At 62.4% G+C, this 16,155-nt stretch overlaps 1 protein-coding gene across 8 annotated transcripts in view; it reads right to left on the bottom strand.

The window, feature by feature from the left end:
• Positions 1-15,600, bottom strand: part of EPB41L1 (erythrocyte membrane protein band 4.1 like 1) — a 62,882-nt gene extending 47,282 nt beyond the window's left edge. For 7 of the 8 annotated variants that reach the window (XM_030963232.1, XM_030963235.1, XM_030963237.1 and 4 more), the window contains exons 1-2: positions 15,468-15,600; positions 6,850-6,899 (exon numbers count right to left, since the gene is read on the bottom strand). The gene's annotated coding sequence lies outside the window, so the exon portion shown is untranslated. Of the gene's footprint in view, positions 1-6,849; positions 6,900-11,071; positions 11,191-15,467 lie in introns of those variants that run through there. The other variant, XM_030963233.1, reaches the window with a different exon arrangement.
• Between the last annotated feature and the right edge of the window lie 555 nt (positions 15,601-16,155).

Here is a 16,155-nt window from a genome sequence, read left to right as displayed (position 1 = left end):
GGATGTGCTGGGCCACAGCATCCCACACTCCCTCACCCACCAGCAGCATCAATCCATGAGGTTTTTCAGGGAAGTGGAGGAGAACATCTTAGGTGGGTTATTTTGGGGTTTTTTTAAAAGATATGTTAAGGAGATATTTTCTGCAACAAAATGCCTGTTGCCATAAGGGTTTTAAACCAAAAGAAACATCCCCAAAAATCCATTTTTCCCTGAGTGCAGGTTCACCAAGGCTCAGGGGCTGGTCACAGGCCCCACTAGGGCCAGGGCAGCCCCAGGAGCCCAAAGGCTGCTCTGCCAAGGCCTGGGAGGTGCAGCTGGCACTGCTTTCTGCCAGAGCCCGAGGTGCTGACACCTCTGCAAGCACTGCCTCCATCCAGCCCTGACACCACAAACTGCCACTGCTTGGGATTGATCCCATTTGCTTTGTATCACTCCCAAGGACAAAGCTGAAAACTCCTTTTCTGCCCCTCTGAGCTGCAGCTGGAGTCTGGCTCAGCCCAGTGCAGGCAGCAGCTCCACTGCCAGGCTGGGCCCCCCTGTGCCCTGGAGCCCGTGGGACCCCAGGGGTGGCACCAGCTCTGCCACCCTGGGGAGCTGGCACTGCTCCCTGCCTGCTCCTGCATCCAGCCAGCACAGGGAGCTGAGTCACTGAGCAGGGCCAGCCCCAGCCATCCCAGCCACAGCTGCACAAACCCATCCCAGGGCTCTGGGATCCATCCCAGGGGCTCTGGGATCCATCCCAGCCCACAAACCCATCCCCGGGGCTCTGGGATCCATCCCAGCCCACAAACCCACCCCAGGGCTCTGGGATCCATCCCAGCCCATAAACCCATCCCCGGGGCTCTGGGATCCATCCCAGCCCATAGAACTATCCCTGGGGCTCTGGGATCCATCCCAGGGGCTCTGGGATCCACCCCAGCCCACAGAGCCACCCCCGGGGCTCTGGGATCCATCCCAGGGCTCTGGGATCCATCCAGCCCACAAACCCCCAGCTCCTGGAGCACCCAGCCATAGCTCCCTGCCCTGGAACCCTCCCACCCACAAGCCCCCCCCCCCCCCAAGGCCTCAGCACACAGAGGGACCCCCAGGCCAGCCCTGCCAGGCACAGGGCAGACATTTTCTGCAAGCCAATATTGCTGCTTCCCCAGCCCTTCCATTTTACCTCCTGGCCAAACCTGAGCACAGCAGCTGGTTGGATTTTTTTTTTCCCTTGCTGTTTAATCTCTCCCCAGCTCCCAGACGATGTTCTCAGCTACCTTTGATGTGTCTCAAATTCTACCCCCAGGCAGGTGACAAGTATTCAGGGAACTTGGACAATTAAATGACAAGAGAAGGAAGGGCTGCAGGAAAAGCTTAAAAACATAATAATAAATAAATAAAGGGGAAACAAAAAGCAAAGCTGAGCAAAGCCTCCCCACCACACCCAAGGGCACAGCCCAAGGGAGGCAGAGCCTGAGAGGATCACCAGAACCTGCTGCTCTGAGAGGAGGGTCCCAGCCCTGAGCCTACCCTGGGAGCAGGGACCCCAGTGTCACAGCTGCTCTGGACCCACCACAGCAAATCCCAGCACAGCAATTTGTGTCCTGAGGTCCTGGACCATGCACCAGCCCTGGGCAGAGGCTGGCACAGCCCCTGCCCTCCCAGCTAAACTGGGAAAACTTCAGGCAGGACCAGCACCACAAAGCCAGAGGTGGCTCCAGCTCAGCCAGGTCCAGTCCAGCCTGAGCCTGGGCTGGCACAGCACTGTGAGCTTCTGCTCACCAGCCCCTGGTCACCTCCTGGGGACCTGAAGGGGATCTGGGACCCTTCTAGAAGAGGAGAGAAGCCTGGGCTATCCAAGAGTTGGGGCTGCCCATCTTGGCCAGCAGGGAATGAGATGAGTGCTGGCAAGGCCACCTGCCCCCCAAACAGCATCACCCTGCTTGGGCTGGCACAGGGGACACAGGGACACACCTGGAGATGCCTCTGGGCCCTGCTCCATGCCAGGAGCACCCAGAGCCACCCAACCTCCCAGCCTGCCCTGACCCCAGGGCACCACCCAGGGCAGCCACAGCCACCAGGAGCCAGCGGGGAGGGAGCTCAGAGCACCAGGGCCCCACAGGGCTCAGCACTGTGTGCCCTGCAGCAGCCTCAGGGACTGGCACCGGGGCTGGCCCTGGTGGCAGCACAGGGGGACAATGCAGTCAGGGACTGTCACTGGCCCTGGTGGCAGCACAAGGGTGACAATGCAGTCAGGGACTTTCACTGGCCCTGGTGGCAGCACAAGGGTGACACAATCTCCACATCCTCCACATCCCTGGCTCTGTCTCCCTGGCAACCCGGGCACCTTCTCCCTGGCAGCTGAGAGCCTTGTGCACAAAGCCCAGCTGAATGCAGAGCAGGATTAGGGCAGCCTCTCCTTCCCTCACCCTCCCAAACCCATCCAGCCCCAATTTCCACCCAAAGCCCATCACAAAGCACCAGCTCACAGTGAGGCACAGGAGGTGCAGCTCCACCTGCCCCACAGCAGGGGCTCTGCTGCCACGCTGGGATTTTGGCTGCAGCAAGGTGGGGCTGGGGCAGGTGCAGTGACAGCACTGTCCCTTCAATGGCAGCATGCACATGGGAGCTGCACAGGTGACACCAGTGGCCACGAGCCCCAGCCTCCCACTGCATCCAGCAAGCCCAGGGGCCCTGACAGCTCCTCCACAGTGCAGAGCTCCCTGCAGTGCCCCACCAAGTGTCCTGCCTGCTGCACAGGGGGCCACAATAAAGGAGAGAACAGCAAGGGCTCTGGGAAATGGGCTGGAGGTGCTGTTGGAAGATGATGCCCCAGAGCACACCTGGCCTCTGCTGCTCCCCTGGCAGCAGGTCCTGCACATCCCCAGCCCACACTGGGCCTGCTCGGATGCTGCCCACAGCTCCACATCCCCTGGGCCCTGCTGTGCCAGAAAAGCTGTTGAAACACCAGCCCCAGGTGGCAAATCCTCCTCTGCAGGGATGTGAGAGCAGACAGCTCCTCCCCTGCAGCCAGCCCCACAGGGATCCCAGTGCAGCAGGGCTGAGGCCAGCCCAGCCCAGCCCAGCCCAGTCCGGCCCAGCCCAGTTCAGCCCGGCCCAGCCCGGCCCGGCCCAGCCCAGCCCGGCCCGGCCCAGCCCGCCCGCCCAGCCCAGTTCCGCCCAGCCCGGCCCAGCCCGGCCCAGCCCAGTTCAGCCCAGCCCGCCCAGCCCAGCCCGGCCCAGCCCAGTCGCCCAGCCCGGCCCAGCCCGCCTCAGCCCAGCCCAGTTCAGCCCAGCCCGCCCAGCCCAGCCCGGCCCAGCCCAGCCCGCCCAGCCCAGTTCAGCCCAGCCCGGCCCAGCCCAGCCCGGCCCCGCCCAGCCCGGCCCAGCCCAGTTCAGCCCAGCCCGGCCCAGCCCAGCCCGGCCCGGCCGCCCGGCCCAGCCCAGCCCAGCCCAGCCCAGCCCGGTCCAGTCCGGTCCAGTCCAGCCCAGCCCAGCCCAGCCCAGCCCAGCCCAGCCCAGCCCGGCCCAGCCCGGCCCAAACCCCTGGCCAGGAGGGGTGGGGAGGGTGGGACCAGAGCTCTCCATCCCCTGCGGGGCCGTGGCTGAGCACGGGGCCGCTGCCTCCTCGCAGAGGAGGGGACTCAGACAGGGGTGGGCACCCCAGGCTGCCCGGCCATGACCCAGCTCCTGAGCGCTGTGAGGCACAAGAGGTGAAGGGATCAGCCAAGGCAAGCAGGGGTCTGGCCCTCAGCCAGCCTTTCCCAAGAGTTTGAGGGAGCTGGCAGCTCCCCCAGCCTCCAGGGCCCACATTGCCACATCCCACAAACCTGTTTGCTCAGCCCCAGCAGCTGGGCTGGCACAGAGCAGGGCTCCTGACCAAGGCATGTCTTGCAGCCAGGATGGGCCCCAAATCAAGAGGAAAGCGCAGGAGCAGCCCTGGGGCAGGGCAGGGCTCTGCCCTGGTGCCCACAGGCGGCACTGCCAGCTCCAGTGCCTGTGCCAGGGCTGCCAGCACGGGGTGCAAGGCAGGGAGCACAGAGCAGCCTCACCCCCAGCTGCTCCATAAAACACCCAACAGCTCTTCTCAGGCCAGAGGGATCTGTGCAGTGCCCTGGGCCAACTCCTCTTACAGGGACCTGATCCTGCCCAGGGTGTTGAGGGGGCACCTGGGCAGGTGCTCCGTGCTCACCTGAGCTCTGCAGGCACTAAAACCTGTGAGCAGAGCTGTGGGACTGAACCCCAGTGACAATCCCAGAGCTCTGGGCTCTGCCTGGCGGTGGTGCTGGGACCTGGCCCTGCCCTGCCCAGAGCTGGCCTGCCCTCCTCCTCCCCGCCTCACCCAGGGATGGCACCAGAGCACAGCCCTGCAATGTTGTGGTGCAGCAGGGCAGGGAGGCCGAGCCCAAGGCTGTGATGGCAGAGCCAGCCCTGGGAGCGCAGTTCAGACCCCACTGCCCACTGTGGGGCACCTGGGCTGCACTCCAGGGTGACCCTGCAGGGGCTGGCACAGAGCTGCTCCCATCCTCGCTGCCCGCAGAGGAGGCACAGAGCAGGGGTTCAGCTGCCTGGTGCTGGGATGGGGCAGCCAGGGCAGAGCAGCTGCTCCCTGGGCAAGAACACAGGGCCAGACAGCCTGGGAAGCAGTGGGCTGGAGGAGGAGCGGAGCTCGAGGAGGGGAACTGTGCCCAGAGCAAGGGAAGGCACCAAAAGGAGCCCAGTCCTGGCACAGGCTCAGCCCTGCCTTCCCCATCTTCTCCCGTCCAAAGGAAGGGCCAAGCACTCTCCCCACCATCATCATCCTCTGCTCTGCGCCCGACAAGGCCCTGTCAGGGTCTGAAGTGGTGACAAAGTGTCATTTTCCCCGAGGTAAGGTGACACCTTGTGCACCATTGGAGGAGCTCAGTTGGAAGGACCTGCAGTGACCATCAGGCAAGCTGGTGATGTCCATGTGCTGTGAGCAAGCTCCCCCAGGATCAGCCCCCAGCCAGCCCCAGCAGGCAGGACGAGCCCCAGGGCGAGGGAGCTGCTGGAACCCAGAGACAGGAGGAGCTCATTGCCAGCACAATCCCTGTGCCATGACCAAAGTGTCACCAACCCTCCTAAAGCAGGGGGCACCCCCTGGGCACAGAGCTGCAGCTCCCCAAAGCCCAGCACCCGGGAGATAAAGAGGCAACTGTGAAACCAAAGACACCCAGACCTGGGCCAGGGCCCCAGCTGCACCTGGGCCACCAAAGCCACCAGCAGGAGCCAGGGGCTGGCTGGCACCAGGGTCACCATGGGGATGGCACATGTCCTCCTTCCTGCTCCTCATGCCACCCCAGCATAGGGGACCCCAACAGGGATTTCTACCCATGCAGGGGCAGAGCTTCCTGGCGGCCTTGCCGAGGAGCAGAACACTCCCCATGGGTACCCAGCCCTGTCCCACCCCTGGGGGACACTGTGGCATGCAGGAGCACCTGGAACCCACCTGGAACCCATCTGGAACCCACCATTGACATTGGGCCTGCAGCTCTGTCTTGACCAGTTCCAGACTGCTCACCCCACTCCCAAAGCCCTGCACACGGGGGCAGGACAAGGATCCCTGCCCCTCTCCCGGCTCTCCCTGCACCCCAGGGCATGGGTGGAGCTGGCATCTTGCAAAATGCCTGGAGGAGGAGAGCTGGTGAGAAACTGCTCATAAAACACAGCAGAGACCTGCCCTGCTGTGAGCCAGAGGCAGCTCCAGCCCTGGGAGCCCAGCCCAGCCCTCAGCAGGGACCCAGATCCCACACCCACAGACCATGGAGCATCCTGAGCTGGAAGGGACCCACAAGGACCATCCAGGCAACCCCAGCCCTGCACAGACACCCCAACAATCCCACCCTGTGCCTGGGAGCGTTTCCAAACCCTCCTGGAGCTCTGGCAGCCTCGGGGCTGTGCCCATTCCCTGGGCAGCCTGGGCAGTGCCAGCACCCTCTGGGTGTGGAACCTCAGCTAAAGAGCCTGCAGCCATTGCCCCGTGGGGCAGGAGCCCCGTGGGCAGCAGGGTCTGAGCCCTGTGCTGCCCATTGTCACACACTGCTGTCACCTGGGGCAGAGCCAGGACAGGGGGTGCAGCTCTGGGGCTCCTCACCCCAATTTTCAGGTAAGGACATGAGGGCTGTGCTGCAGCTCTGCCCAGGCTCACCTCACTGTGCAGCTCCGAGAGCCCCAGCAGGAGCAGGACCTTGTCCCCCCAGGCCTCGCCAGCCCCCAGGGCTGCTGGAAGCTGCTCACATCTGTTTCCATGGCTGTCGCTGTGCTGGGCAGCGGGGCAGAGCAGACAATGGAGAAGTCCAGCAGCTGGAGGGACCCTGGTGTCCCTGAAGAGGCTGGGCCACAGGCCCTGGACTCTTCCAAGCATCACAGCAATTGAATTCTGCAGCTCAGCCCTCCCAGGCTGCACCTGAGGCCAGCTGTGAGCCCAGGGATCCACAGCCAGCAAAACCCCAGAGCTGCTTTGCAAACACACTGGTTTGCCTTCCTCAGACCCTCCTCACAGCAGAGAGCACAGAAACCCAGAGTGGGCAAACCCAACAGTGAGACCCCAAACCCTTCTGGCAGTGGTCAGGGACGAGGCAGCTGGAGGATCTCTGTGGGCACAGGGGCTGCTGCCCCAGCCCCAGCTAAAGCAGGAAGCAATCCCAACACAAAGAGAGCCACAACAAGCCCAAGCCCAGCAGTATTTGGTGTTTTGGTGGGAGCAGGCCAGATTCCCAGGGGTTCCTGGCAGACAAGCCTCTCCCTGCAGCACCTCTCCGTGCTGAGCAACCTTTTCTGTGCTGTAAAACCCACTCAATCTCATGTGGGATGTGGAAAGGAGAACAAAAGCTTTCAGGATAAACTCACGCTGCTTCCAGGGGCTGCTCTCAGCACTCAGCTCGGGCACGATTTACAACCTGCAAAGAAGAAAGCAGATTTGGTTAAAAGGAAGGGGAAAGTCCTGCCCAGAGATGATGGCAAGCACTCAGAAGGACAGCTCCAGCTGTCACCAGAGGGTGCCTGCCCAGCTCCAGCGCTGTGTTTGGATTCCATACCAATCTCCCTGCTGGAAATGGGAGCTGTGCATTGCTTCAGACTCCTCCTGCTCTCCTGATGTGCAGCCAGCCCTGCTCCCTCCTGGAGAACGGCAAATATTTACTACAGCAGAGCCCACACACCTCTGAGTGCCACCAGATCCCCTGGGCATGGCCCAGGCTCTCCTTTCAGGCCATCTGTGCCACCTCCTTGTCCCCATGGCCCCAGGGCAGCAGGGCTTTGCCTGGGGCAGGAGCCTGAGCCAGCCCCACTCTCGGCCATGGCAGCTCCAGCAGGGCCAGCCCAGCCTGCAGCAGCCTTGCAGAGCCTCTTTTACAGGACAACTGCACCCAGCCAGGGAGAAGGATCTGCCCAGCAGCACCACAGGGCCACAGGAGGAGGAAGCAGGGTCTGGCACAGCAGGGACAGCTCCCACTCCTCCAAGGGTTAATTTTCAAACATCCTTGGACAGGCAAGGCCCAGCCTCCCCCCAGGCAGAAGCAAAGCAGGCCTATGCAAAGCTCCCTCCTCTCCCATGGATTCAGCAAAATCCTTTCACTCTCCACAAGCAAACATCAGCTGTGTGCAGCCCAGAGCCCGCCCTGAGCAGCACAAAGGCTGCTCCCAGCCAGAAATCCTGCTGTAGTAAAGCTGTGAGCTCCAGCTCCTCCGAGGAGACAAACCCACCTTTGAGCAGGTGAGCTGCAGGAGAGGCAAGGTGAGAGGAGGGGCTGGCAGCTGCCCTGTGCCTGTCACCCCGGGGAGGCACAGGCAGGATGTCACCACGGGCTGGCTCTGGGCACAGATCCCTGCCCAGCCTGGCTGAGCTGTCCTGGCTGTGGCAGCAGGGCTGGTGCCCATGCAGGGCAGGCCTGTGCCCAGCTCCAGCGCTGGTGGCCCCCAGAGCCCCACAGGCAGCATTGCCATGGAGCTGGGGGTGTGTCCCAGTGTCACTCAGGGATGCCACTGGTGTCTGGGGGCTGCTGGGCCATGCCTGTACCCTCATGCCCACAGTGCTCCATCCCAGAGCCCAGACAAACCTCCCTCCTTCACCTGCCTGCTCTGCTCACGAGCTGCTCCTGCCCAGAGGCTCAGGAGCAGAGCACACCAAGCCCCTGTGGGAAGGGCTCTGTCTCTCCATGGGTGCCACCAGGCTGAGCTGATCCACGGGCTGGGCTCCAGCAGCAGACACAGGCACACAGGGATCTGTGGGATTCCCTCCCTGCTCCAGCACAGCTTCCCTGGCCCTGCTCCTTCTCTGTGGGGCCCAATGACTTCTGTGGATTCTCCACGCTGCTGCCAGGTTTGTGTGCTTGGATTTCTCTCATCCCAGCTCAAGGGGGTCCATAGATGCCCAGCAGAGATGGGCAGGCAGGTGTAAGAGCTTTCCACAGACCCCAAGGAGGAGGATGGCACCAGGGCTCCCAGGGCTGCTCCCTGCTCCGGAGGCAGGATGGAGGATGCAGCCACCAGGGCAGGGCAGTGGCACTCAGCCTATGCTGACACTGCCACACAAAGCCCCTGCCCTCCCCATCCCCTCTGCCCATCCCTCCTGCCCTGTGAGAGGCCACCGTGGCTGCTGTGCCCATGGCCCTGTTGGGGTGGGAGGCACTGCACCAATCAGGATCACATTAATGAAGTGTTTGGGAACCCTGGCGGCAGCAGCGAGGCCTCCCCCAGCCCTGCTCACTTCTGCCCACGAGCAGCAGCTCCCAGAGCAGAAATCCACACCAGCCTGAGCCCGGAGCTCCTGCCACACAGCCCTGCCGGTGCCACAGCCACTGCCCCGGGCTCACAAACATCCACAGTGACCCACATTGTCACCACACTGTCACCAGCTCTTCAGCACAGCCAGCCAGCCCGGCCCTGACAGGTCAGGGTGACGCTGTGTGGGGACAGGCGGGGACAGACACAGGGACAGACACAGGGACAGGCACAGGGACAGGCACAGGGACAGGCACAGGGACACGGATGGAGGCACCCAGGGACACGGTGGCACATGGATGGAGGCACTGCTGGCCAGGCTTAGGAAGGAGCCCTGCACCGCCCCAGCTCACCCAGATTTAAAGCAGCACCTGGCACAGCTGCTGATGGGTCACACCGAGGGACAGGGACTCACAGGGAGCATCTCAGGGCAGGGGCACACACAGGGCAGGGAGTGCAGCTGGAGAGGAGCTCAGGAGACACAGGGGAGCCCATGGACCACCCCAGGGACCATGGACCACACCACCATGGCCTTCCCAGGCCTGCCTGAGCTGAGACTGATCTCCAAAGCTCTGTCAGCAGCGTGGAGGTGCCCAGGAGGGCTGAGAGTGCCCCCCACAGCACAGGCAGCTGCACCTTCTCTACATCCTGTGGCCCTTCCCTTGGTCACCCCAAGTCAGACAGGTCTTACACCAGACCAAGGTGATGAGCAGGAATTTACTCATCCCATGGAATCCCAGAATGGTTTGGGCTGGAAGAGACCCCCAAAGCCCATCTCATTCCATCCCCTGCCATGGGCAGGGACACCTTCCACTAGACCAGCATGCTCCAAGTCCCATCTAGGCTGGCCTTGGGCACTGCCAGGCATGCTGTGCTACCATGGCCACCATGCCCTACCAGCAGGAAGCATTCCTTGGTTCCCTGAAGAACAGCCCCAGGGAATCTGCAGAGGTAACAGCCCCTGCCCCACGAAGGGATGTGCAGACCCAGGCCAGACCAGCCCTCCCAGGAGGCTTCTCTTGTTCTGGCCACTCCACAGAACCTTCATCTATCAGGACTTGAGTAAATCTGCTAAAGGGAAATACTGCTGAGAATCTGGGCTGGAATTTTCCCCTGCCAAAGTTCACCATCACCACGTAACATCAGTCTGTATCCTTGTCAAAACCTTCCTGCAGTGGGCAGCAGCCCCACTGCCCAACCACCCCCCTCCCACCTTTGACACATCCCTCTCAGCATCCCCAAAGCCATGCCAGTACCCTGATCCCCCGTGCTCCTGCCAGCACAGCCACTGCCAGATCCAGAGTGCACCTCATTACAACATCCAGCTGCTCCCCAGGGGAGAAAACCCACAGGACCCCCGGCCCCTTCCTGTGTGGCCATTGGGGATGGGCCGGTGGAGATGCTCCAGGAGGATGGAGGGGCTGGGCTGGTGGAGATGCTCAGGAAGGATGGAGGGGATGGTGGAGATGCCCCAGGAGGATGGAGAGGATGATCCAGTGGAGATGCTCCAGGAGGATGGAGGGATGATCCAGTGGAGATGCTCCAGGAGGATGGAGGGGATGATCCAGTGGAGATGCCCCACGAGGATGGAGGGGATGGGCCAGGGGAGATGCTCTGGGAGGATGGAGGGGATGGGCTGGTGGAGATGCCCCAGGAGGATGGAGGGGATGGGCTGGTGGAGATGCTCAGGGGAGGATGGAGGGGATGGCGCCAGAGGATGGAGGGATGGGCTGGTGGAGATGCCCCAGGAGGATGGAGGGGATGGGCTGGTGGAGATGCCCCAGGAGGATGGAGGGGATGGGCTGGGGAGATGCCCCAGGAGGATGGAGGGGATGGGCCAGGGGAGATGCCCCAGGAGGATGGAGGGGATGGGCCAGGGGAGATGCTCCAGGAGGATGGAGGGGATGGGCCGGTGGAGATGCGCCGGGAGGATGGAGGGGATCGGGAGGATGGAGGGGCCGGGCCGGGCCATCCCCGCCCCCGGCCGGCCGGGGCGGCTCGCTCGATGCTGGCACGGCCCCAGCCAGGCCGATGAGCTGATTACAAAGGGGAATGTGTCATTTCAAACACACAATCAGATTTCCCGGTCCTTCTGCCCATAACAAAATGTCTCGTGAAATGGCTCGTTCTGTTCTCCCATAGAAACGTGTTTCCCTTCCAAAGCCTGATACGAGGAGCGGAGGGGGAAAAAAAAAAAGGAAAAGGCAAAGCTAAAAATATCATCCGAAAGATACCATGACAGCAACAGATTCACAGGAAAATGAGGTGGGAAGGGGGCTGTGAATGTGTTAAGATCCTGTTTAATCTCTCCCCAGCCACCTAAAAAACGCACCGAAGGCAGAAACGATACCTCAACATTTCCTTTGTGCGGAGCTGACTCCACCCTGTGTTTTCCTCTCCATCTGATGCTCGGGAAGGATAGCAGCAGACATCTCTGCTGCCAGGCAGCGAGGGGCCCGGCAGTGGGTTAGTAGGAGCAGAGGGAGGAAGGAGCCGGTGGGAGGAACCTGGCAGCAGGGCTGGGCTGTGAATCCCCATTCAGCATCGCCTCAGCCGCAGGATGCGCTTTACACTGGCACAGCACCGGCTCCTGCTCCCCCCAGCGCCTCCCCAGGGCTCCAGGGGGCTCGGGGACAGCCCGGCCCAGCCAGGTGCTCCCAGGGTCCATCACAGCCTGGGGGAGCAGGCTGGGCACTGAGAGGGATGGAGCAGATCCTGACCTGCGGCCACATTTCACTGCCACAAAGGGGCCAAGTGGCCGAGGGAAACTGCTGACCTGCTGGCAGGCACAGATCTGCAGCTTCAGCCTCATTTGTCCCGTGTTCTGAGCACAATGGGGTCAGCCCAGCATCCCCTGGCTGTGATCCTGCAGCCCGGGCTCTGGAGCAGCTCCTGCAGGAGGATCCCAGCCCGGGCACTGCTGAGCCCCCAGGAGTGCCCTGCAGAGGGCACGACACAGACCACCAGCAGGAGATGGAAAGAAAATCCTCTTCCAGAGAGTTATCGTCCAGATTTAAGGCTCTGTCTGCTGCTTCCATTCCATTCCATTCCATTCCATTCCATTCCATTCCATTCCATTCCATTCCATTCCATTCCATTCCATTCCAGGACACTGACAACTCTGAGCTGCATCCAGAGCCCCTCAGCTGTGTACTGGGACAAGCAGACAAGAATTTGTATCAAGTGACCCATCCAGGGCTCTGGGATGTCTGTCCCATTCCACACAGTCCCATCACTCCCTGCCCAGTGCAAAGAGAGCAAACCTTGACTCCTGTCCCAGTTGTACCAAACTTCAGCCCAACAGCTCTCCTTAGATTGGATATCAGGGAGAAATCCTTCCCTGTGAGGGTGGGGAGGCCCTGGCACAGGCTGCCCAGAGAAGCTGTGGCTAGACATGTCCAAGGCCAGGTTGGACAGGGCTTGGAGCAACCTGGGATAGCCAAAGGTGTCCCTGCCCATGGCAGCAGGGTTGGACTGAGATGAACTTTAAGGTCCTTTTCTACCCAAACCCATGACTCTATGGCTCCAACATCCCCTTGGAGCAAGGCAGGACAGGGGGAGCAGCTGCCATCCAAGACAAGGGACATCCATGGGGCCTGGGCCCAGCACCCTGCTTTGCACCAGGGACACACTGTGTGGACAGGAGAGCTGCTGCAGGAAGCAGCCACAGCTTCCACACTGGAAAACGTGGCTGCCCAGACTTCCTCCTCTTCATCTGAAGACACACTTAGGTCCTGGACAACCCACGAGGTTCCCCTCAAGGGCTGGAAGGAGAGGAAGGCTGGATCTGCAGCCACAGGGAGCCTTGCAGCGTGTCCCCATCAGGGACAGTCTCCTCCCACCACGCCTTCCCCCTCCTGTAATCCAGACAAGAGCACCATGAAGGACCAGCCTGGCCAGCAGCAGTGATGCTCAGCACGGGGCAGGGGCTGGAAGGGGTTCCCAAGGGAGGCTGGAGCTTCCTGCAGCTCGCACAGATCCAGCTCCTTCCAGGCTCAAGGGACAGCACGAGCTCCCAGTGCCTCTGAGTCCAGGCTGAGAGCCCACATCCCCCTGCAGCAGGTCAGTGCTCAGCACCACGGACCTGCACAGGCTGTGACAAACCCAAAGCTGCTGACTCAGAGGCACTGAGTGCTCTGAGGAGAACAATGAGCCCCACAGCCATGTCACAGCCCCAGCACGCTTTTAGGGGCTGCCAGAGGGTCAGGTGTTCATGGATGCACAAGTTTCCCTGTGCAGGAGCTCCCAGCACCCAGGGACTGCCACTGTTTTGTGTTTCTCCTTTGGCAGAGGGAGCTTCAGGCTCAGCTCAGACCTCCAAGTGACAGGCACCGCATGCAAGTCTACTACAGGCAGGCCTGGCAGCCGCCCACGCCGCTCCGGCGGAGCTCAGCCCTTCTCCTCCCAGCTGCCGCTCAGCACCAGAGCTCCGTGCCCAGGCAGCAGGGAAAGAGCCCAAGTGCACAGCCAAAGAGAATTGAGGCAAAGGACACTCCAGTGGTGTCTGTGAGCCTGAGCAGGAAGCTCGGAGCAAGGCCGGGAAGAGCCAAGCCCAACCCCTGCCCTTTAACCGACAGGTCATTGTCAGCAGCTTCCTAATTTAGAAACCCTAATTAGTTATGGGAAAGATTTCTTCCGTTAGGGACAGAATTAGTCAGACACCTGAGTGGTCTAGAAGGTTCCTGTAGGAAAGCAGAAGTCCCCAGCAGCGCTGGAGCGAGGGGAAGGCAGGCAGGACCCGGAGTGACGGCAGAACCCCCGCGGGACGAGGGCTCAGTGCTGCCAGCAGAAATCCTTCATGTGATTCCAGAAACCAGGGAGGGATCCAGCTCCTCACCAGGACCAAGGTCATCACCCAGAGCTTAACAGGGAGCTCAGCTGCCTGGGGGAAGAAAAAGACTTTCCCCATTCTATGCTGCAGTGACTTCTTCAGCCGAGCCAGCCACCCCTCCTGGGCACAAAGACATCACACATCACCCTGGAAGGTTGTGGTGGGGGTGGCAGCCCGGGGAAGGGGGCTCAGCACGCTCTGTGTCTGCACAGGGAAGGCACCAAAACCTTCCCCTTCTGCACACCAGGAACACTCATACCTCCAGCTCAGAAATCCCATTCTGGACTCCAAAAACCTTTTCTAGATGCTTCCTCCTGACCAAAACATCTCCCCTAAGAGTTCTGGAGAATGCTCATATCTCAAAAATTGGTAAAAATAAAAAATTCTAGGCAGTCCTAGGCATGACATCTACAAGCAGCCAAAGCAGCAGGGGAAGAACCCATCTCCTGCCAAAGGCAGCCAAACACAGGCTCTGCACCCCACAGCCCTGCCCAGGGCTCTGCTGGGACCGGCTGCATGGAGGAGAGCAATCCCCATGGCACAGGGATGGTGGGAAGAGGAGAGGAGATGGAATCCTCCCCTCCCAGAGGGGCTCACAGCCCACAGGAGACAGCTGCACCCTGCTCCTGGACTCCAAACACAGAGGCCACCCTGGGTAAGGAGGGGAACTCTGGACCTGCCACAGCTTCCAGAAGATGCCCTGTGTCCCTGCAGGCAGCAGACAGGTCCTGATGGAGAGACCAGCACCCCGGGGAGCCCCGCAGACGGGCGCCGTGCCTGCGAGCCAGACTCTGAACCAACATCATTAAAGAGTCGTTAATTAATTCCCTTCCTGCAAGGACCATCACCCAAAGCCAGGCAGCCTCCCCTCAGCTCCAAACTCGCCCCATGGCAACAAGGACACGCAGCTGAAGCCACCAGAGCTGCTCCCCAGCCGTGTCCGAGGGGCCTGGCACAGTCAGAGGATGTGGAGACCCCCAAAAAGCAGAGCAGAGGAACAACGTGCCTCCCCACACCCCGAGTTTTCTGGAGTAAAAATCCCTTTGGGCAAGTGTAGCAGGAGAAAGCTGGAGAGAAAGTGCCAGCTAAGTGCAGGAAGGAGATGGAGGCATGGGCTGGTCTCGCTGGGGATGCTGGAGAAGCCACACCTCATGCACAGCAATGGAGAAGGGGCTGATCAGGAGTCACCTCACAGCATCCACAGCTGAATGAAGCACAGCTTTGCCATCGCCTGCAGCACACTGAGCCTGCCCAGCCGCACACCCAGACCATTGTTTGCCCACAGGAGGGTCCCCACCGAGACGGGCTGAGGGCCGGGCAGCCGCAGGGAACAATACGGAGAAACAGCCAGAGAAACAGCGATGGGAAATACAGAAACCACTGATGGGGAAAGGGCCACGCAGGTCCTCTAGTACAATCTCCCGGGTAACCAGCCTATGGAGAAAATGCTGAGCTCAAGGATACCTCCAGAGCCCACCTCCTGCCATATGACGGTACTCCAAAAATAACCACAGAAATATGCGAGGACCCATTCCAAGTTGTTCCTGGCTCTCTCCACATTCTCCCTCTAATGTAAATCGTCTCCCTCAAATCACAGCCCGGCGGTTCAATGCGCTGCCGCAGCTCGGGGCTCAGAATCCCCGGGGCTTGGGATGCCGGGGGCGGCCGGGTCCCTGCCTCAGGACGGGGCTGGCGCTGCCGCCTGCCCGCGCTGCCTGCCCGGAGCCCCGCGGGACCGGCCGGCCCCGCCCGCAGCATCCCGGCGCTTCGCGGAGCGGGATGCGCCGCCGCCGCCGAGGGCAGGCCCGGCTCGGGGCAGCTCTCCCGGCCCGGGGCTGAGCCCTGCCCGCCTCCCCTCCTCACAGGCACCGCGCAGCACCTGGGGCTGCCCGGCCCCGCACCCCCGGCCGCTCACCTCGGCTCTGCCCGCTCGGCTCGGCTCCGTTCCGCCGCCGTGTGCGGGGCGCGGCCGCCGCCGCTGCCCGTCCGTGCCCGCTCCTGCCCCGCCGTGCGGCGGGCGCGGCGCAGCGCGGGCGGGCCGGGCGCGGTGCGCTGCGGAGGGGCGGGCCCGGGGCTCCCGCACCGCCCGCACGGCCCCGCACCGCCCCCGCCCGGGCCCGGGGCTCCCGCACCGCCCCCGCCCAGAGCCGCTCCCGGCCCGCGGGGCTGCGGGGGCTGCGGGGCTCCCTCCCCCCCGGGACACCGAGGGCCCCGCGGGTCCCCACGCACGTCCCGCGGGACGCGCCCCCGGCCACGGGCGGGGTCCGGTACCTTCAGTCTCCTCCCCCGGGCCCCGTCCCTGCTGAGCCTCCTCTGCCGTCCCGTGCGGGACACGCGGCGGCTCCTTCGTGGAGCACCCCGGGCTGCCCAGCAGCGGCGTTTGGGGGCACACCCGTGAGCCGGCCCCGGGACATCTCCACATCAGCAGCTGGCCAGACTTGTGCATTTTGGGGTGTCAGGGCAAGCAGCCCCGCCAGGAGATGCAAACGGAAAGGGGAGACTGTTGCTCTTCAAAATCTGCTGCACCCACAGCACGGACACGTGGGAAGCATGGGCACATGTGGATGCACAGCAGGGATGCACTGGGGGCACAGGGATGCACT

Source organism: Camarhynchus parvulus, chromosome 20, assembly GCF_901933205.1.
Source record: "Camarhynchus parvulus chromosome 20, STF_HiC, whole genome shotgun sequence".
Taxonomy (NCBI): domain Eukaryota; kingdom Metazoa; phylum Chordata; class Aves; order Passeriformes; family Thraupidae; genus Camarhynchus; species Camarhynchus parvulus.
Note: the sequence above shows the minus strand (reverse complement) of the source record. Positions and strands in the feature narration are given on the sequence as shown.